The sequence below is a fragment of the Nerophis ophidion genome, linkage group LG03, assembly GCF_033978795.1.
Source record: "Nerophis ophidion isolate RoL-2023_Sa linkage group LG03, RoL_Noph_v1.0, whole genome shotgun sequence".
NCBI lineage: Eukaryota > Metazoa > Chordata > Actinopteri > Syngnathiformes > Syngnathidae > Nerophis > Nerophis ophidion.
Genome location: NC_084613.1, coordinates 5,400,726 through 5,417,824, shown reverse-complemented (window position 1 = coordinate 5,417,824; position 17,099 = coordinate 5,400,726). Strand labels below are relative to the sequence as shown.

Sequence of the window (17,099 nt, the reverse complement as noted above, 5' to 3'; positions counted from 1 at the left end):
CATATTCAGTTGAATATGCTACAAAGACAACATATTTGATGTTCAAACTCATAAACTTTATTTTTTTTGTTGCAAATAATCATAAACTTAGAATTTCATGGCTGCAACACGTGCCAAAGTAGTTGGGAAAGGGCATGTTCACCACTGTGTTACATCACCTTTTCTTTTAACAACACCCAATAAACGTTTGGGAACTGTGGAAACTAATTGTTGAAGCTTTGAAAGTGGAATTCTTTAACATTCTTGTTTTATGTAGAGCTTCAGTCCTTCAACAGTCCGGGGTCTTGTTGTCGTATTTCACGCTTCATAATGCGCCACACATTTTCCATGGGAGACAGGTCTGGACTGCAGGTGGGCCAGGAAAGTACCCGCACTCTTTTACTACGAAGCCACGCTGTTGTAACACGTGGCTTGGCATTGTTTTGCTGAAATAAGCAGGGGCGTCCATGATAACGTTGCTTGGAAGACAACATATGTTGCTCCAAAACCTGTATGGACCTTTCAGCATTAATGGTGCCTTCACAGATGTGTAAGTTACCCATGCCTTGGGCACTAATACACCCCCATACCATCACACATGCTGGCTTTTCAACTTTGCGCCTATAACAATCCGGATGGTTATTTTCCTCTTTGTTCCGGAGGACACCACGTCCACAGTTTCCAAATATAATTTGAAAGGTGGACTGGTCAGACCACAGAACACTTTCCCACTTTGCATCAGTCCATCTTAGATGAGCTCGGGCCCAGAGAAGCCGGCGGCGTTCCTGGGTGTTGTTGATAAATGGCTTTCGCTTTGCATAGTAGAGTTTTAACTTGCACTTACAGATGTAGTGACCAACTGTAGTTACTGACAGTGGTTTTATGAAGTGTTCCTGAGCCCATGTGGTGATATCCTTTACACACTGATGTTTTTTTGATGCAGTACCGCCTGAGGGATCAAAGGTCCGTAATATCATGGCTTACGTGCAGTGATTTCTCCAGATTCTCTGAACCTTTTGATGATTTTACGGACCGTAGATGGTAAAATCCCTAAATTCCTTGCAATAGCTCGTTGAGAAATGTTGTTCTAAAACTGTTCGACAATTTTTCTTACAAATTGGTGACTCTCGCCCCATCCTTGTTTGGGAATGACTTAGCATTTCATGGAAGCTGCTTTTATACCCAATCATGTCACCTACCTGTTCCCAATTAGCCTGCACACCTGTGCGATGTTCCCAATAAGTGTTTGATGAGCATTGCCACCTTTCCCAACTTCTTTGTCACGTATTGCTGGCATCAAATTCAAAAGTTAATGATTATTTGTAGCATATTCAACTGAATATGGGTTGAAAAGGATTCGCAAATCATTGTATTCTGTTTATATTTACATCAAACACAATTTCCCAACTCGTAAGGAAACGGGGTTTTTAGTTGTACTTCCTAACGAGGTAGAATCCATTAACAGCCAGCACAATTCTGGTCCGGCTCCAAAGAGCAGAACAGATGGTATCCAGGATAGTCTTCACACAGAATGGCCTTCCACAAATAGTCCATTTATGGCGAGTTATATTGAATGTGATAATTATTTTTTGACACCTCCAAGAACAGATGTAAGTAGGACATTGCGCGGAAAGCGGATTGTACTTCATATTTTTTTCATTAATGTTATTAAATCATGAATTATCCAGATGGAGACTGCTTGCACTAACCCGGTGGTTCTTAACCTTGTGGTTCTTAACCTTATCTGAACAGCCTGAGTTCTACTTGTGAGGTAGCTTGCAAACCATCCAACTGCTTGCTGATAAGAACCAACATCTGAAAGACGTTTGATTAAAACGACCTGATCAATCAATCAATCATCAATCAATGTTTATTTATATAGCCCCAAATCACAAATGTCTCAAAGGACTGCACAAATCATTACGACTACAACATCCTCGGAAGAACCCACAAAAGGGCAAGGAAAACTCACACCCAGTGGGCAGGGAGAATTCACATTCAGTGGGACGCCAGCGACAATGCTGACTATGAGAAACCTTGGAGAGGACCTCAGATGTGGGCAACCCCCCCCCTCTAGGGGACCGAAAGCAATGGATGTCGAGCGGGTCTAACATGATACTGTGAAAGTTCAATCCATAGTGGCTCCAAGACAGCAGTGAGAGTCCCGTCCACAGGAAACCATCTCAAGCGGATCAGCAGCGTAGAGATGTCCCCAACCGATACAGGCGAGCGGTCCATCCTGGGTCCCGACGAGCGGTCCATCCTGGGTCTCGACTCTGGACAGTCAGTACTTCATCCATGGTCATCGGACCGGACCCCCTCCACAAGGGAGGGGGGGACATAGGAGAAAGAAAAGAAGCGGCAGATCAACTGGTCTAAAAAGGAGGTCTATTTAAAGGCTAGAGTATACAGATGAGTTTTAAGATGAGACTTAAATGCTTCTACTGAGGTAGCATCTCGAACTGTTACCGGGAGGGCATTCCAGAGTACTGGAGCCCGAACGGAAAACGCTCTATAGCCCGCAGACTTTTTTTGGACTCTAGGAATCACTAATAAGCCGGAGTCTTTTGAACGCAGATTTCTTGCCGGGACATACGGTACAATACAATCGTGTGCGTTTCTGACTAAAATGTAAGCATACGTCGAATATAGCATGGTTTCTAATGCTAAAATGCGAACCACTTGTTTATTTTTCAACAAGCTTTTAGTTATTTTTATATATATTTTTTTCCAAATAGTTCAAGACCACTACAAATGAGCAATATTTTGCACTGTTATACAATTTAATAAATCCGAAACTGATGACATAGTGATGTATTTTAACTTCTTTATCTCTTTTTTTCAACCAAAAATGCTTTGAATTTAAAAAATGTTCACAGAAAAAAGGTGGAGAACCACTGCCTTATAGTCCAGGAAAGATGGTTCTATGCAGAACATAGTTTAACTTATGAGGCACCTTCAAAATTCCTCATGACATCCGAGTGGAAACATGTCGTGGATAAAAAGGATAAGATCCAATACTAAGACGGGGTGGTCCCTGACTGAAGTGGCGACCCTGCAACTGTCATAAAAGAACGTCTTGCTCCACATTTTACAGTAAAGACGACACTTCTGCTGCCTGGCTTTGCTTCATTCCCAGATACAGCAATGCTGCGTCACCATGGCAACACGGCCAACCCAGCAGGAGCTGAGCGAGTGTCACGGTTGTCAAGTGTGGATGATTCCACACCTTGATTCAACTGACAGATGCCCGGTACTTGTCAAACTGTGGAGAGGACAAGGTCATCTTCCACGTGGAACTCAAGCCAGTCTGCATCGACTGCAGTGTGAGAGTCCAGTCCATAGTGGATCTAACATAGTGTGAGAGTCCAGTCCATAGTGGAGCTAACATAATAGTGTGAGAGTCCAGTCCATAGTGGATCTAACATAATAGTGAAAGTCCAGTCCATAGTGGATCTAACATAATAGTGAGAGAGTCCAGTCCATAGTGGATCTAACATAATAGTGAGAGTCCAGTCCATAGTGGATCTAATATAATAGTGTGAGAGTCCAGTCCATAGTTGATTTACCATAATAGTGACAGTCCAGTCCATAGTGGATCTAACATAATAGTGTGAGAGTCAAGTCCATAGTGGATCTAACATAATAGTGTGAGAGTCCATTCCATAGTGGATCTAAAATAATAGTGTGAGAGTCCAGTCCATAGTGGATCTAATATAATAGTGTGAGAGTCCAGTACATAGTGGATCTAACATAGTGTGAGAGTCCAGTCCATAGTGGATCTAACATAATAGTGTGAAAGTCCAGTCCATAGTGGATCTAACATAGTGTGAAAGTCCAGTCCATAGTGGATCTAACATAATAGTGTGAGAGTCAAGTCCATAGTGGATTTAACATAATAGTGAGAGTCCAGTCCATAGTGGATTTAACATAATAGTGAGAGTCCAGTCCATAGTGGATCTAATATAATAGTGAGAGTCCAGTCCATAGTGGATCTAACATAATAGTGTGAGAGTCCAGTCCATAGTGGATCCAACATAATAGTGAGAGTCCAGTCCATAGTGGATCTAACATAATAGTGTGAGAGTCCAGTCCATAGTGGATCTAACATAATAGTGAGAGTCCAGTCCATAGTGGATCTAATATAATAGTGTGAGAGTCCAGTCCATAGTGGATTTAATATAATAGTGTGAGAGTCCAGTCCATAGTGGATCTAACATAATAGTGTGAGAGTCCAGTCCATAGTGGATCTAACATAATAGTGTGAAAGTCCAGTCCATAGTGGATCTAACATAATAGTGAGAGTCCAGTCCATAGTGGATCTAATATAATAGTGTGAGAGTCCAGTCCATAGTGGATTTAACATAATAGTGACAGTCCAGTCCATAGTGGATCTAACATAATAGTGTGAAAGTCCAGTCCATAGTGGATCTAACATAATAGTTAGAGTCCAGTCCATAGTGGATCTAACATAATAGTGTGAGAGTCCAGTCCATAGTGGATCTAACATAATAGTGTGAGAGTCCAGTCCATAGTGGATTTAACATAATAGTGAGAGTCCAGTCCATAGTGGATCTAACATAACAGTGAAAGTCCAGTCCATAGTGGATCTAACATAATAGTGTGAAAGTCCAGTCCATAGTGGATCTAACATACTGTAATAGTGTGAGAGTCAAGTCCATAGTGGATCTAACATAATAGTGAGAGTCCAGTCCATAGTGGATCTAACATTATAGTGTGAGAGTCCAGTCCATAGTGGATCTAAAATAATAGTGTGAGAGTCCAGTCCATAGTGGATCTAACATAATAGTGTGAGAGTCCAGTCCATAGTGGATCTAACATAATAGTGAGAGTCCAGTCCATAGTGGATCTAACATACTGTAATAGTGTGAGAGTCAAGTCCATAGTGGATCTAACATAGTAGTGAGAGTTCAGTCCATAGTGGATCTAACATAATAGTGAGAGTCCAGTTCATAGTTGATCTACCATAATAGTTGGAGTCCAGTCCATAGTGGATCTAACATAATAGTGAGAGTCCAGTCCATAGTGGATCTAATATAATAGTGTGAGAGTCCAGTCCATAGTTGATTTACCATAATAGTGACAGTCCAGTCCATAGTGGATCTAACATAATAGTGAGAGAGTCCAGTCCGTAGTGGATTTAACATAATAGTGTGAGAGTCCAGTCCATAGTGGATCTGATATAATAGTGTGAGAGTCCAGGCTATAGTGGATCTAGCATAAAAGTGAGAGTCCAGTCCATAGTGGATCTAACATAATAGTGTGAGAGTCCAGTCCATAGTGGATTTAATATAATAGTGTGAGAGTCCAGTCCATAGTGGATCTAACATAATATTGTGAGAGTCCAGTCCATAGTGGATCTAACATAGTGTGAGAGTCCAGTCCATAGTGGATCTAACATTATAGTGAAAGTACAGTCCATAGTGGATCTAACATAATAGTGAGAGTCCAGTCCATAGTGGGTCTAACATAATTATGTTAGAGTCCAGTCCATAGTGGGTCTAACATAATAGTGAGAGAGTCCAGTCCATAGTGGATCTAACATAATAGTTAGGGTCCAGTCTCCATAGTGGATCTAACATAATAGTGTGAGAGTCCATTCCGAAGTGGATCTAATATAATAGTGAGAGTCCAGTCCATAGTGGATCTAACATAATAGTGTGAGAGTCCAGTCCATATTGGATCTAACATAATAGTGAGAGAGTCCAGTCCATAGTGGATCTAATATAATAGTGAGAGTCCAGTCCATAGTGGATCTAAAATAATAGTTAGAGTCCAGTCCATAGTGGATCTAACATAATAGTGACAGTCCAGTCCATAGTGGATCTAACATACTGTAATAGTGTGAGAGTCCAGTCCATAGTGGATCTAAAATAATAGTTAGAGTCCAGTCCATAGTGGATCTAACATAATAGTGACAGTCCAGTCCATAGTGGATCTAACATACTGTAATAGAGTGAGAGTCCAGTCCATAGTGGATCTAACATACTGTAATAGTGTGAGAGTCCAGTCCATAGTGGATCTAACATAATAGTGTGAGAGTCCAGTCCATAGTGGATCTGACATACTGTAATAGTGTGAGAGTCCAGTCCATAGTGGATCTAACATAATAGTGTGAGAGTCCAGTCCATAGTGGATCTAACATAATAGTGAAAGTCCAGTCCATAGTGGATCTAACATAATAGTGAGAGTCCAGTCCATAGTGGATCTAACATAATAGTGAGAGTCCAGTCCATAGTGGATCTAACATACTGTAATAGTGTGAGAGTCAAGTCCATAGTGGATCTAACATAGTAGTGAGAGTTCAGTCCATAGTGGATCTAACATAATAGTATGAAAGTCCAGTCCATAGTGGATCTAACATAATAGTGTGAGAGTCCAGTTCATAGTTGATCTACCATAATAGTTAGAGTCCAGTCCATAGTGGATCTAACATAATAGTGAGAGTCCAGTCCATAGTGGATCTAACATACTGTAATAGTGTGAGAGTCAAGTCCATAGTGGATCTAACATAATAGTGTGAAAGTCCAGTCCATAGTGGATCTAACATAATAGTGTGAAAGTCCAGTCCATAGTGGATCTAACATAATAGTGTCAAAGTCCAGTCCATAGTGGATCTAACATAATAGTGTGAAAGTCCAGTCCATAGTGGATCTAACATAATAGTGTGAAAGTCCAGTCCATAGTGGATCTAACATAATAGTGTGACAGTCAAGTCCATAGTGGATCTAACATAATAGTGTGAGAGTCCAGTCCATAGTGGATTTAACATAATAGTGAGAGTCCAGTCCATAGTGGATCTAACATAATAGTGTGAGAGTCCAGTCCATAGTGGATCTAACATAATAGTTAGAGTCCAGTCCATAGTGGATCTAACATAATAGTGTGAGCGTCCAGTCCATAGTGGATCTAACATAATAGTGAGAGTCCAGTCCATAGTGGATCTAACATAATAGTGTGAGAGTCCAGTCCATAGTGGATCTAACATAATAGTAAGAGTCCAGTCCATAGTGGATCTAACATAATAGTGTGAGAGTCCAGTCCATAGTGGATCTAACATAATAGTAAGAGTCCAGTCCATAGTGGATCTAACATTATAGTGTGAGAGTCCAGTCCATAGTGGATCTAACATAATAGTGAGAGTCCAGTCCATAGTGGATCTAACATAATAGTGAGAGTCTAAGTTTAATATGAACGGCGCTTGATCGGTCACGCTTGCCAATGTCCCCAATTTTCCGGACAGACCCCTGAATTTCAGGGCACCAATTCTCTCGAAGCCCCTGTCAATTTTTTACCAGATCAACAATATTCAGGGAGTGCCATGATGGCACTGCCTTTAGCGCCCCCTACATCCTGAACTGACAGCGTGCAAGCCCCGTTGTATGTGAGACGCACGTGTGCTACTGCAAGATAAATTTCATCAACAGCTACACACGTCACACTGAGGGTGGCCGTAAAAAAAAACTTTTAACACTGTTACAAATATGTGCCAGACTGTGAACCCACACCACACATTTCAGGGGAACATCCGCACCGTAACACAACATAAACACACCAGAACAATTACCCAGAATCCCATGCAGACCTAACTCTTCCGGGCTACAATACACACACCTGCTACCACCAACCCCCCATCATGGAAGATGAATTAATTAAAAAGCGCATGTTAGATTTTTTTAAGAAATCCTTTCTTGCGGCCCAGCCTCACCCAGTTTCTGCATCCCCCAGGTAAATTGAGTTCGAGACCCCTGCTCTAGAGAATATTCTGTGTCATATGTCACACTCCGCGTCGAGGAAACCCAACAAACGAGGATAAATGATACAATTTTCCCGTTGTGCACCACTGGCGAGACGCTCTCCGCATCAGGTATGCACCAGAGGACTTCCCCATCCCTCAAAGGCCCGGCAGAGCGGCACTTGCTACACTTTCAGCTGTAATGACACACGGAGGACGCCACACACGGACTCTTGCTACTCTGGAAGAGAATCACACAAGCGGAGTTGGCCTAGTGAACAGTAGCGCTCCGGGGAGGTTGCAGTTCATGTTAATTACAAAGGCTTCATAATCACTTCTGCCAACTCCCCTATGGGTGAAAGTGGTATTGTTCTGTATGCAATGAATCTGCCAAGTACAGTGGTAACATACCAAACAAAGTCCTAACTCGGAATATTACAATTTTAAGGCAGCACTGTGACGTTTGCTGGGCATAGCGATGCCGGATTTGTTCTTCCGTGGATGCGTTCGGGCCAGAACACAGCGAATAGTAAGAAACAAAGATTTATTTAACTCAAAAACAGACTAAGAACAAAAACACTGGTGCTAGGCAGAAAAGGCAAGGAAAATGCGCTAGCATGAGAGCTAGGGAAAAAAACAGAAACACTTACACTTGGCACAAAGGCACAAAAAGGGAAAACAAAACCACTAGCATGAGAGCTAGGGATAAACGAAGCGTAGCCCGAAAGCTAGCGAGTAAATACATGGGGAAGCATTTGTTGCGTGTAAGGCAAATTAGGCTGCGAGACAGAATGAACAAAAGGGACAGGCCTAAATAAGGCAGTAATGAAGAACAACAGGTGTACGTGAACAGCGAGTAGCAGGTGGAACTAATATGCAACCAGGGTGAAGGAACAAACAGGAACTTAGGACGTCAAACAACAGAATGTGATACCAAAATGGAACAAAACAAGAATATGCGATGATCCGGGTAGCCGATCATAACAAGCAAGGCCCATTGAAATGATTAGAAATCAATCTAATCCATGCTTGGTCCTCCCAAAACAGGACTTATTTTGTTTGGATAAGAAATACTGTTTGAAAACAGTACAAAAATGGTACAAATGATTACAGGACAGTAGTTTTAGGTTAACGATAAACCCATGCAACCAGATATCCGGGTGGAGAAGTTTCTGTACTTGGGTTACAGTCCCCTCAATGGATAAGATTCAGCTGTGAATGGTAAAAAATAAAGACTTATTTAACTCAAAAACAGGCTAAGAACAAAAACACTGGTGCTAGGCAGAAAAGGCAAACAAAAGGCGCTAGCATGAGAGCTAGGTAAACAAACAGAAACACAATTGGCACAAAGGCACAAAACGGGAAAACAAAACAACTAGCACGAGAGCTAGGGATAAACAAAGCGTAGCGCAAAAGCTAGCGAGTAAATACATAGAGAAGCATTCGTTGCGTGTAAGGCAAATTAGGATCCGAGACAGAATGAACAAAAGGGTCAGGCTTAAATAAGGCAGTAATGAAGAACAACAGGTGTGCGTGAATAGCGAATAGCATGTGGAACTAATATGCAACCATGGTGACAGAACAAACAGGAACTAAGGACGTCAAACAAAAGAATGTGATAACAAAATGGAGCAAAACAAGAATATGCGATGATCCGGTTAGCTGATCATAACAAGCAAGGCCCATTGAAATGATTAGAAATCAATCTAATCCATGCTTGGTCCTCCCTATTTTGTTAAGATAAGAAATACTGTTTGAAAACAGTACAAAAATGGTACAAATGATTACAGTACAGTAGTTTTAGGTTAACGATAAACCCATGCAACCAGATATCCTGGTGGAGAAGTTTCCGTACTTGGGTTACAGCCTCCTCAATTTATAAGATTTAGCTGTGAATGGTAAGAAATAAAGATTTATTTAACTCAAAAATAGGCTAAGAACGAAAGCACTGGTGCTAGGCAGAAAAGGCAAACAAAAGGCGCTAGCATGTGAGCTAGGGAAACAAACAGAAACACAATTGGCACAAAGGCACAAAAAGGGAAAACAAAACCACTAGCATGAGAGCTAGGGATAAACAAATCGTAGCGCGAAAGCTAGCGCGTAAATACATAAAGAAGCATTCGTTGCGTGTAAGGCAAATTAGGATCCAAGACAGAATGAACAAAAGGGACAGGCCTAAATAAGGCAGTAATGAAGAACAACAGGTGTACGTGAATAGCGAGTAGCAGGTGGAACTAATATGCAACCATGGTGACAGAACAAACAGGAACTTAGGACGTCAAACAACAGAATGTGATACCAAAATGGAACAAAACAAGAATATGCGATGATCCGGGTAGCCGATCATAACAAGCAAGGCCCATTGAAATGATTAGAAATCAATCTAATCCATGCTTGGTCCTCCCAAAACAGGACTTATTTTTTGGGAAAAAGAAATACTGTTTGAAAACAGTACAAAAATGGTACAAATGATTACAGTACAGTAGTTTTAGGTTAACGATAAACCCATGCAACCAGATATCCGGGTGGAGAAGTTTCTGTACTTGGGTTACAGTCCCCTCAATGGATAAGATTCAGCTGTGAATGGTAAGAAATAAAGATTTATTTAACTCAAAAACAGGCTAAGAACAAAAACAATAGTGCTAGGCAAAAAAGGCAAACAAAAGGCGCTAGCATGAGAGCTAGGGAAACAAACAGAAACACTTACACTTGGCACAAAGGCATAAAAAGGGAAAACAAAACAACTAGCATGAGAGCTAGGGTTACAGCCTCCTCAATGGATAAAATTCAGCATTGAATCTTTAAGTTAATCAGTTGACTAGCAACTAAGAATCATTTAACGGTTTTTGTCTTTAGAACAATACAAGAGAGCCAGGGTTGTCCGTCCGTGATAAGAACTACGCTCTTATTACGTAACTGGAAAGGAGAACAGACGTAGATACATGGACCGGGTGTTGTGTGAGACTAGCAATTAGTAGACCGTCCGTTTCCCACCACTTCAGGGTCGCGGAGGGATGCTGGAGCCTATCCCAGCTGCAATCAGGCGGTAGGCGGGGTACACTCTGGACAAGAGTCCACCTCATCACAGATAGACGACATTCACACACTAGGAACCGGTCAATCAAACTATCCCCAGGTGCATGTCTTTGGAGGTGGGAGGGGCCTATCACCAGGTGCATGTATTTGGAGGTGGGAGGGGCCTATCCCCAGGGGCATGTCTTTGGAGGTGGGAGGGGCCTATCCCCAGGTGCATGTCTTTGGAGGTGGGAGGGGCCTAACCCCAGGTGCATGTCTTTGGAGGTGGGAGGAGACTACCCCCAAGTGCATGTCTTTGGAGGTGGGAGGGGCCTATCCCCAGGTGCATGTCTTTGGAGGTGGGAGGGGCCTATCCCCAGGGGCATGTCTTTGGAGGTGGGAGGGGCCTATCCCCAAGTGCATGTCTTTGGAAGTAGGAGGGGCCTATCCCCAGGTGCATGTCTTTGGAGGTGGGAGGGGCCTATCCCCAGGTGCATGTCTTTGGAGGTGGGAGGGGCCTATCCCCAGGTGCATGTCTTTGGAGGTGGGAGGGGCCTATCCCCGGGTGCATGTCTTTGGAGGTGGGAGGGGCCTATCCCCAGGTGCATGTCTTTGGAGGTGGGAGGGGCCTAACCCCAGGTGCATGTCTTTGGAGGTGGGAGGAGACTACCCCCAGGTGCATGTCTTTGGAGGTGGGAGGAGCCTAACCCCGGGTGCATGTCTTTGGAGGTGGGAGGGGCCTATCCCTAGGTGCATGTCTTTGGAGGTGGGAGGGGCCTATCCCCAGGTGCATGTCTTTGGAGGTGGGAGGGGCCTATCCCTAGGTGCATGTCTTAAGGAGGTGGGAGGGGCCTATCCCTAGGTGTGTGTCTTTGGAGGTGGGAGGGGCCTATCCCTAGGTGCATGTCTTAAGGAGGTGGGAGGGGCCTATCCCTAGGTGTGTGTCTTTGGAGGTGGGAGGGGCCTATCCCTAGGTGTGTGTCTTTGGAGGTTGGCAAGTTTACTTTTAATTACTGTGAACGAGTCCAAAAAAAAAAGATCTTATAATGCGGCGTGTCTACATGTCAGCGTGAGTGAGACTCCACGGAGGAATTGCCACTCATTCTGCTGTCTTAAGCAGAAAACACAAGCAAGGTGGATTATTGCTGAGGCAGCAGAATAACACAGTCAGGGATCAACAAAATCACACACACACAGAGACGGATGATTTTCTCTTCATTTTCTATAAATCAGCAGAGCAGTTCAAAAACAGGACCTCAAAAAAGTCTTCGTCACAATCTCAACCTCTTAATTTTTATCGGTGGGATTTTGAATTTCAAAGAGTCGAAATTGAAGATAAACTATGTTTCAAAATTTAATTTTCATTTTTTTTCCCTGTTTTCTCCTATTTTAAACGGTTCAATTAAGTGTTTTATTTCGATCATTTATTCTCTACAAAAAAAACTTCCGTAAAAAGAAAAAGCATTTAAGTCTCACCTTAAAACTCGTCTGTATACTCTAGCCTTTAAATAGACCTCCTTTTTAGACCAGTTGATCTGCCGCTTCTTTTCTTTCTCCTATGTCCCCCCCTCCCTTGTGGAGGGGGTCCGGTCCGATGACCATGGATGAAGTACTGGCTGTCCAGAGTCGAGACCCAGGATGGACCGCTCGCCTGTGTATCGGTTGGGGACATCTCTACGCTGCTGATCCGCCTCCGCTTGAGATGGTTTCCTGTGGACGGGACTCTCGCTGCTGTCTTGGATCCGCTTTGGACTGAACTCTCGCGGCTGTGTCGGAGCCACTATGGATTGAACTTTCACAGTATCATGTTAGACCCGCTCGACATCCATTGCTTTCGGTCCCCTAGAGGGGGGGGGGGGGGGGGGGGTTGCCCACATCTGAGGTCCTCTCCAAGGTTTCTGGCTGTCCAGAGTCGAGACCCAGGATGGACCGCTCGTCGGGACCCGGGATGGACCGCTCGCCTGTGTATCGGTTGGGGACATCTCTACGCTGCTGATCCGCCTCCGCTTGGGATGGTTTCCTGTGGACGGGACTCTCGCTGCTGTCTTGGATCCGCTTTGAACTGAACTCTCGCGGCTGTGTTGGAGCCACTATGGATTGAACTTTCACAGTATCATGTTAGACTCGCTCGACATCCATTGCTTTCGGTCCCCTAGAGAGGGGGGGGTTGCCCACATCTGAGGTCCTCTCCAAGGTTTCTCATAGTCAGCATTGTCACTGGCGTCCCACTGGATGTGAGTTTTCCTTGCCCTTTTGTGGGTTCTTCCGCGGATGTCGTAGTCGTAATGATTTGTGCAGTCCTTTGAGACATTTGTGATTTGGGGCTATATAAATAAACATTGATTGATTGATTGATTGATTGATTGATTGATTGAAAAAAAATGTACGACGGAATGACGGACAGAAATACCCATTTTTTTATATAAAAATAGATTTATTTATTAAAGGTAAATTGAGCAAATGCCCTGCGATGAGGTGGCGACTTGTCCAGGGTGTACCCCGCCTTCCGCCCGATTGCAGCTGAGATAGGCGCCAGCTCCCCCCCGGCGACCCCAGAAGGGAATAAGCGGTAGAAAAATGGACGGATGGATGGAAATTGAGCAAATTGGCTATTTCTGGCCATTTCTTTTAAGTGTGTATCAAACTGGTAGCCCTTGGCATTGATCAGTACCCAAGACGTAGCTCTTGGTTTCAAACAGGTTGGTGACCCCCCCCCCCCCGGTCTAAAGTGTGACAAGATCTTTTCAAAATGCGATTAGGACTGCAGCAATATTTATGATGTAAACATCAAGGCAAGTGGCGGGAAGACTTCCAAAGTGAGGAAGCAGCTGCTTCAACACGATTTTCCTCCCGGCTGAAGAGTGAAGCCAACTTGGATGTACATTTGCCACCTGGGCTGCTGCCAACAACACGGGGGAATAAATGGCGTCTACATTTGGTGACGATAACGACATCATCATCATCATCATCCTCTAAGTCTGCTCCAGGTGAAAAGCCGACTGTATGTCAGTTTTGCATTTTTCATTTTCAACAGTTTCAATGATCAGCGGGGTTCCTCATACTGTACTTTGTAATGTTCATGTACATTTTTTGCTTCACATTTGCAGAATTTTTTTTTTTTTTACGGCTGGCTAAAATATTGTGTTTATTATTTTATAACATGTTCTGCTTGAGTCCTCGATTACAAAATAATTAGCAGGGTCAACATTTTATTAATACAAGCCCCGTTTCCATATGTGTAGGGAAATTGTGTTTGATGTAAATATAAACAGAATAAAATGATTTGCAAATCCTTTTCAACCCATATTCAGTTGAATATCAATCAATCAATGTTTATTTATATAGCCCCAAATCACAAATGTCTCAAAGGGCTGCACAAATCATTACGACTACGACATCCTCGGAAGAACCCACAAAAGGGCAAGGAAAACTCACACCCAGTGGGCAGGGAGAATTCACATCCAGTGGGACGCCAGTGACAATGCTGACTATGAGAAACCTTGGAGAGGACCTCAGATGTGGGCAACCCCCCCCCCCCTCTAGGGGACCGAAAGCAATGGATGTGGAGCGGGTCTAACATGATACTGTGAAAGTTCAATCCATAGTGGCTCCAACACAGCCGCGAGAGTTCAGTTCAAAGCGGATCCAAGACAGCAGCGAGAGTCCCGTCCACAGGAAACCATCTCAAGCGGAGGCGGATCAGCACACGTAGAGATGTCCCCAACCGATACAGGCGAGCGGTCCATCCTGGGTCTCGACTCTGGACAGCCAGTACTTCATCCATGGTCATCGGACCGGACCCCCTCCACAAGGGAGGGGGGGACATAGGAGAAAGAAAAGAAGCGGCAGATCAACTGGTCTAAAAAGGAGGTCTATTTAAAGGCTAGAGTATACAGATGAGTTTTAAGGTGAGACTTAAATGCTTCTACTGAGGTAGCATCTCGAACTGTTACTGGGAGGGCATTCCAGAGTACTGGAGCCCGAACGGAAAACGCTCTATAGCCCGCAGACTTTTTTTGGGCTTTAGGAATCACTAATAAGCCGGAGTCTTTTGCTACAAAGACAACATATTTGATGTTCAAACTCATAATTTTTTTTTTTTTGTTGTTGCAAATAATCATTAACACGTGCCAAAGTAGTTGGGAAAGGGCATGTTCACCACTGTGTTACATCACCTTTTCTTTCAACAACACTCAATAAACGTTTGGGAACTGAGGAAACTAATTGTTGAAGCTTTGAAAGTGGAATTCTTTCCCATTCTTGTTTTATGTAGAGCTTCAGTCCTTCAACAGTCCGGGGTCTCCGCTGTCGTATTTTACGCTTCATAATGCGCCACACATTTTCCATGGGAGACAGATCTGGACTGCAGGCGGGCCAGGAAAGTACCCGCACTCTTTTACTACAAAATCACGCTGTTGTAACACGTGGCTTGGCATTGTCTTGCTGAAATAAGCAGGGGCGTCCATGATAACGTTGCTTGGATGACAACATATGTTGCTCCAAAACCTGTATGGACCTTCCAGCATTAATGGTGCCTTCACAGATGTGTAAGTTACCCATGCCTTGGGCACTAATACACCCCCATACCATCACACATGCTGGCTTTTCAACTTTGCGCCTATAACAATCCGGATGGTAATTTTCCTCTTTGTTCCGGAGGACACCACGTCCACAGTTTCCAAATATAATTTGAAATGTGGACTCGTCAGACCACAGAACACTTTTCCACTTTGCATCAGTCCATCTTACTGACCCAGTGAAGCTGGCGGCGTTTCAGGGTGTTGTTGATAAATGGGTTTTACTTTGCATAGCAGAGTTTTAACTTGCACTTACAGATGTAGCAACCAACTATAGTTACTGACAGTGGTTTTGTGAAGTGTTCCTGACCCCATGTGGTGATATCCTTTACACACTGATGTCGTTTTTTTGATGCAGTACCGCCTGAGGGATCAAAGGTCACAATACGAACATCCTGCAGTCCTGGGTTCAAATCCAGGCTCGGGATCTTTCTGTGTGGAGTTTGCATGTTCTCCCCGTGAATGCGTGGGTTCCCTCCGGGTACTCCGGCTTCCTCCCACTTCCAAAGACATGCACCTGGGGATAGGTTGATTGGCAACAAAAAATTGGCCCTAGTGTGTGAATGTGAGTGTGAATGTTGTCTGTCTATCTGTGTTGGCCCTGCGATGAGGTGGCGACTTGTCCAAGGGTGTACCCCGCCTTCCGCCCGATTGTAGCTGAGATAGGCGCCAGCACCCCCCCGCGACCCCAAAAGGGAATAAGCGGTAGGAAATGGATGGATGGATAATGCGCCACACATTTTCCATGGGAGACAGGTCTGGACTGCAGGCGGGCCAGGAAAGTACCCGCACTCTTTTACTACGAAACCACGCTGTTGTAACACGTGGCTCGGCATTGTCTTGCTGAAATAAGCAGGGGCGTCCATGAGAACAGCATATGTCGCTCCAAAACTTGTATGGACCTTCCAGCATTAATGGTGCCTTCACAGATGTGTAAGTTACCCATGCCTTGGGCACTAATACACCCCCATACCATCACACATGCTGGCTTTTACACTTTGCGCCTATAACAATCCGGATGGTTATTTTCCTCTTTGTTCCGGAGGACACCACGTCCTCTGTTTCCAAATATAATTTGAAATGTGGACTCGTCAGACCACAGAACACTTTCCCACTTTGCATCAGTCCATCTTAGATGAGCTCAGGCCCAGCGAAGCCAGCGGAATTCCTGGGTGTTGTTGATAAATGGGTTTTGCTTTGCATTGCAGAGTTTTAACTTGCACTTACAGATGTAGCGACCAACTGTAGTTACTGACAGTGGTTTTATGAAGTGTTCCTGAGCCCATGTGGTGATATCTTTCGGTTTTTGATGCAGTACCGCCTGAGGGATCAAAGGTCCGTAATATCATCGCTTACATGCAGTGATTTCTCCAGATTCTCTTAATCTTTTGATGATTTTACGGACCGTAGATGGTAAAATCCCTAAATTCCTTGAGTTTGAACATCAAATATGTTGTCTTTGTAGCATATTCAACTGAATATGGGTTGAAAAGGATTTGCAAATCATTGTATTCCGTTTACATTTACATCAAACGCAATTTCCCAACTCATATGGAAACGGGGTTTGTAATAGCCGCGACTAAAACTGAGGACGTGACACCCCCCCAACACTGAGCCCGTGTGGTGATATCCTTTACACGCTGATGTCTGTTTTTGACGCAGGGATCAACGGTCCGTAACATCATCGCTTACGTGCAGTGATTTCTCCAGATTCTCCGAACCTTTTGATGATTTTACAGACCGTAGATGGTAAAATCCCTAAATTCCTTGCA

The 17,099-nt window shown here is 43.8% G+C and overlaps 1 protein-coding gene across 4 annotated transcripts in view; it reads right to left on the bottom strand.

Moving 5' to 3' along the window:
- Positions 1–17,099, bottom strand: part of cnih3 (cornichon family AMPA receptor auxiliary protein 3) — a 104,715-nt gene that overhangs the window by 86,120 nt on the left and 1,496 nt on the right. The gene's annotated exons all lie outside the window — the stretch shown is intronic.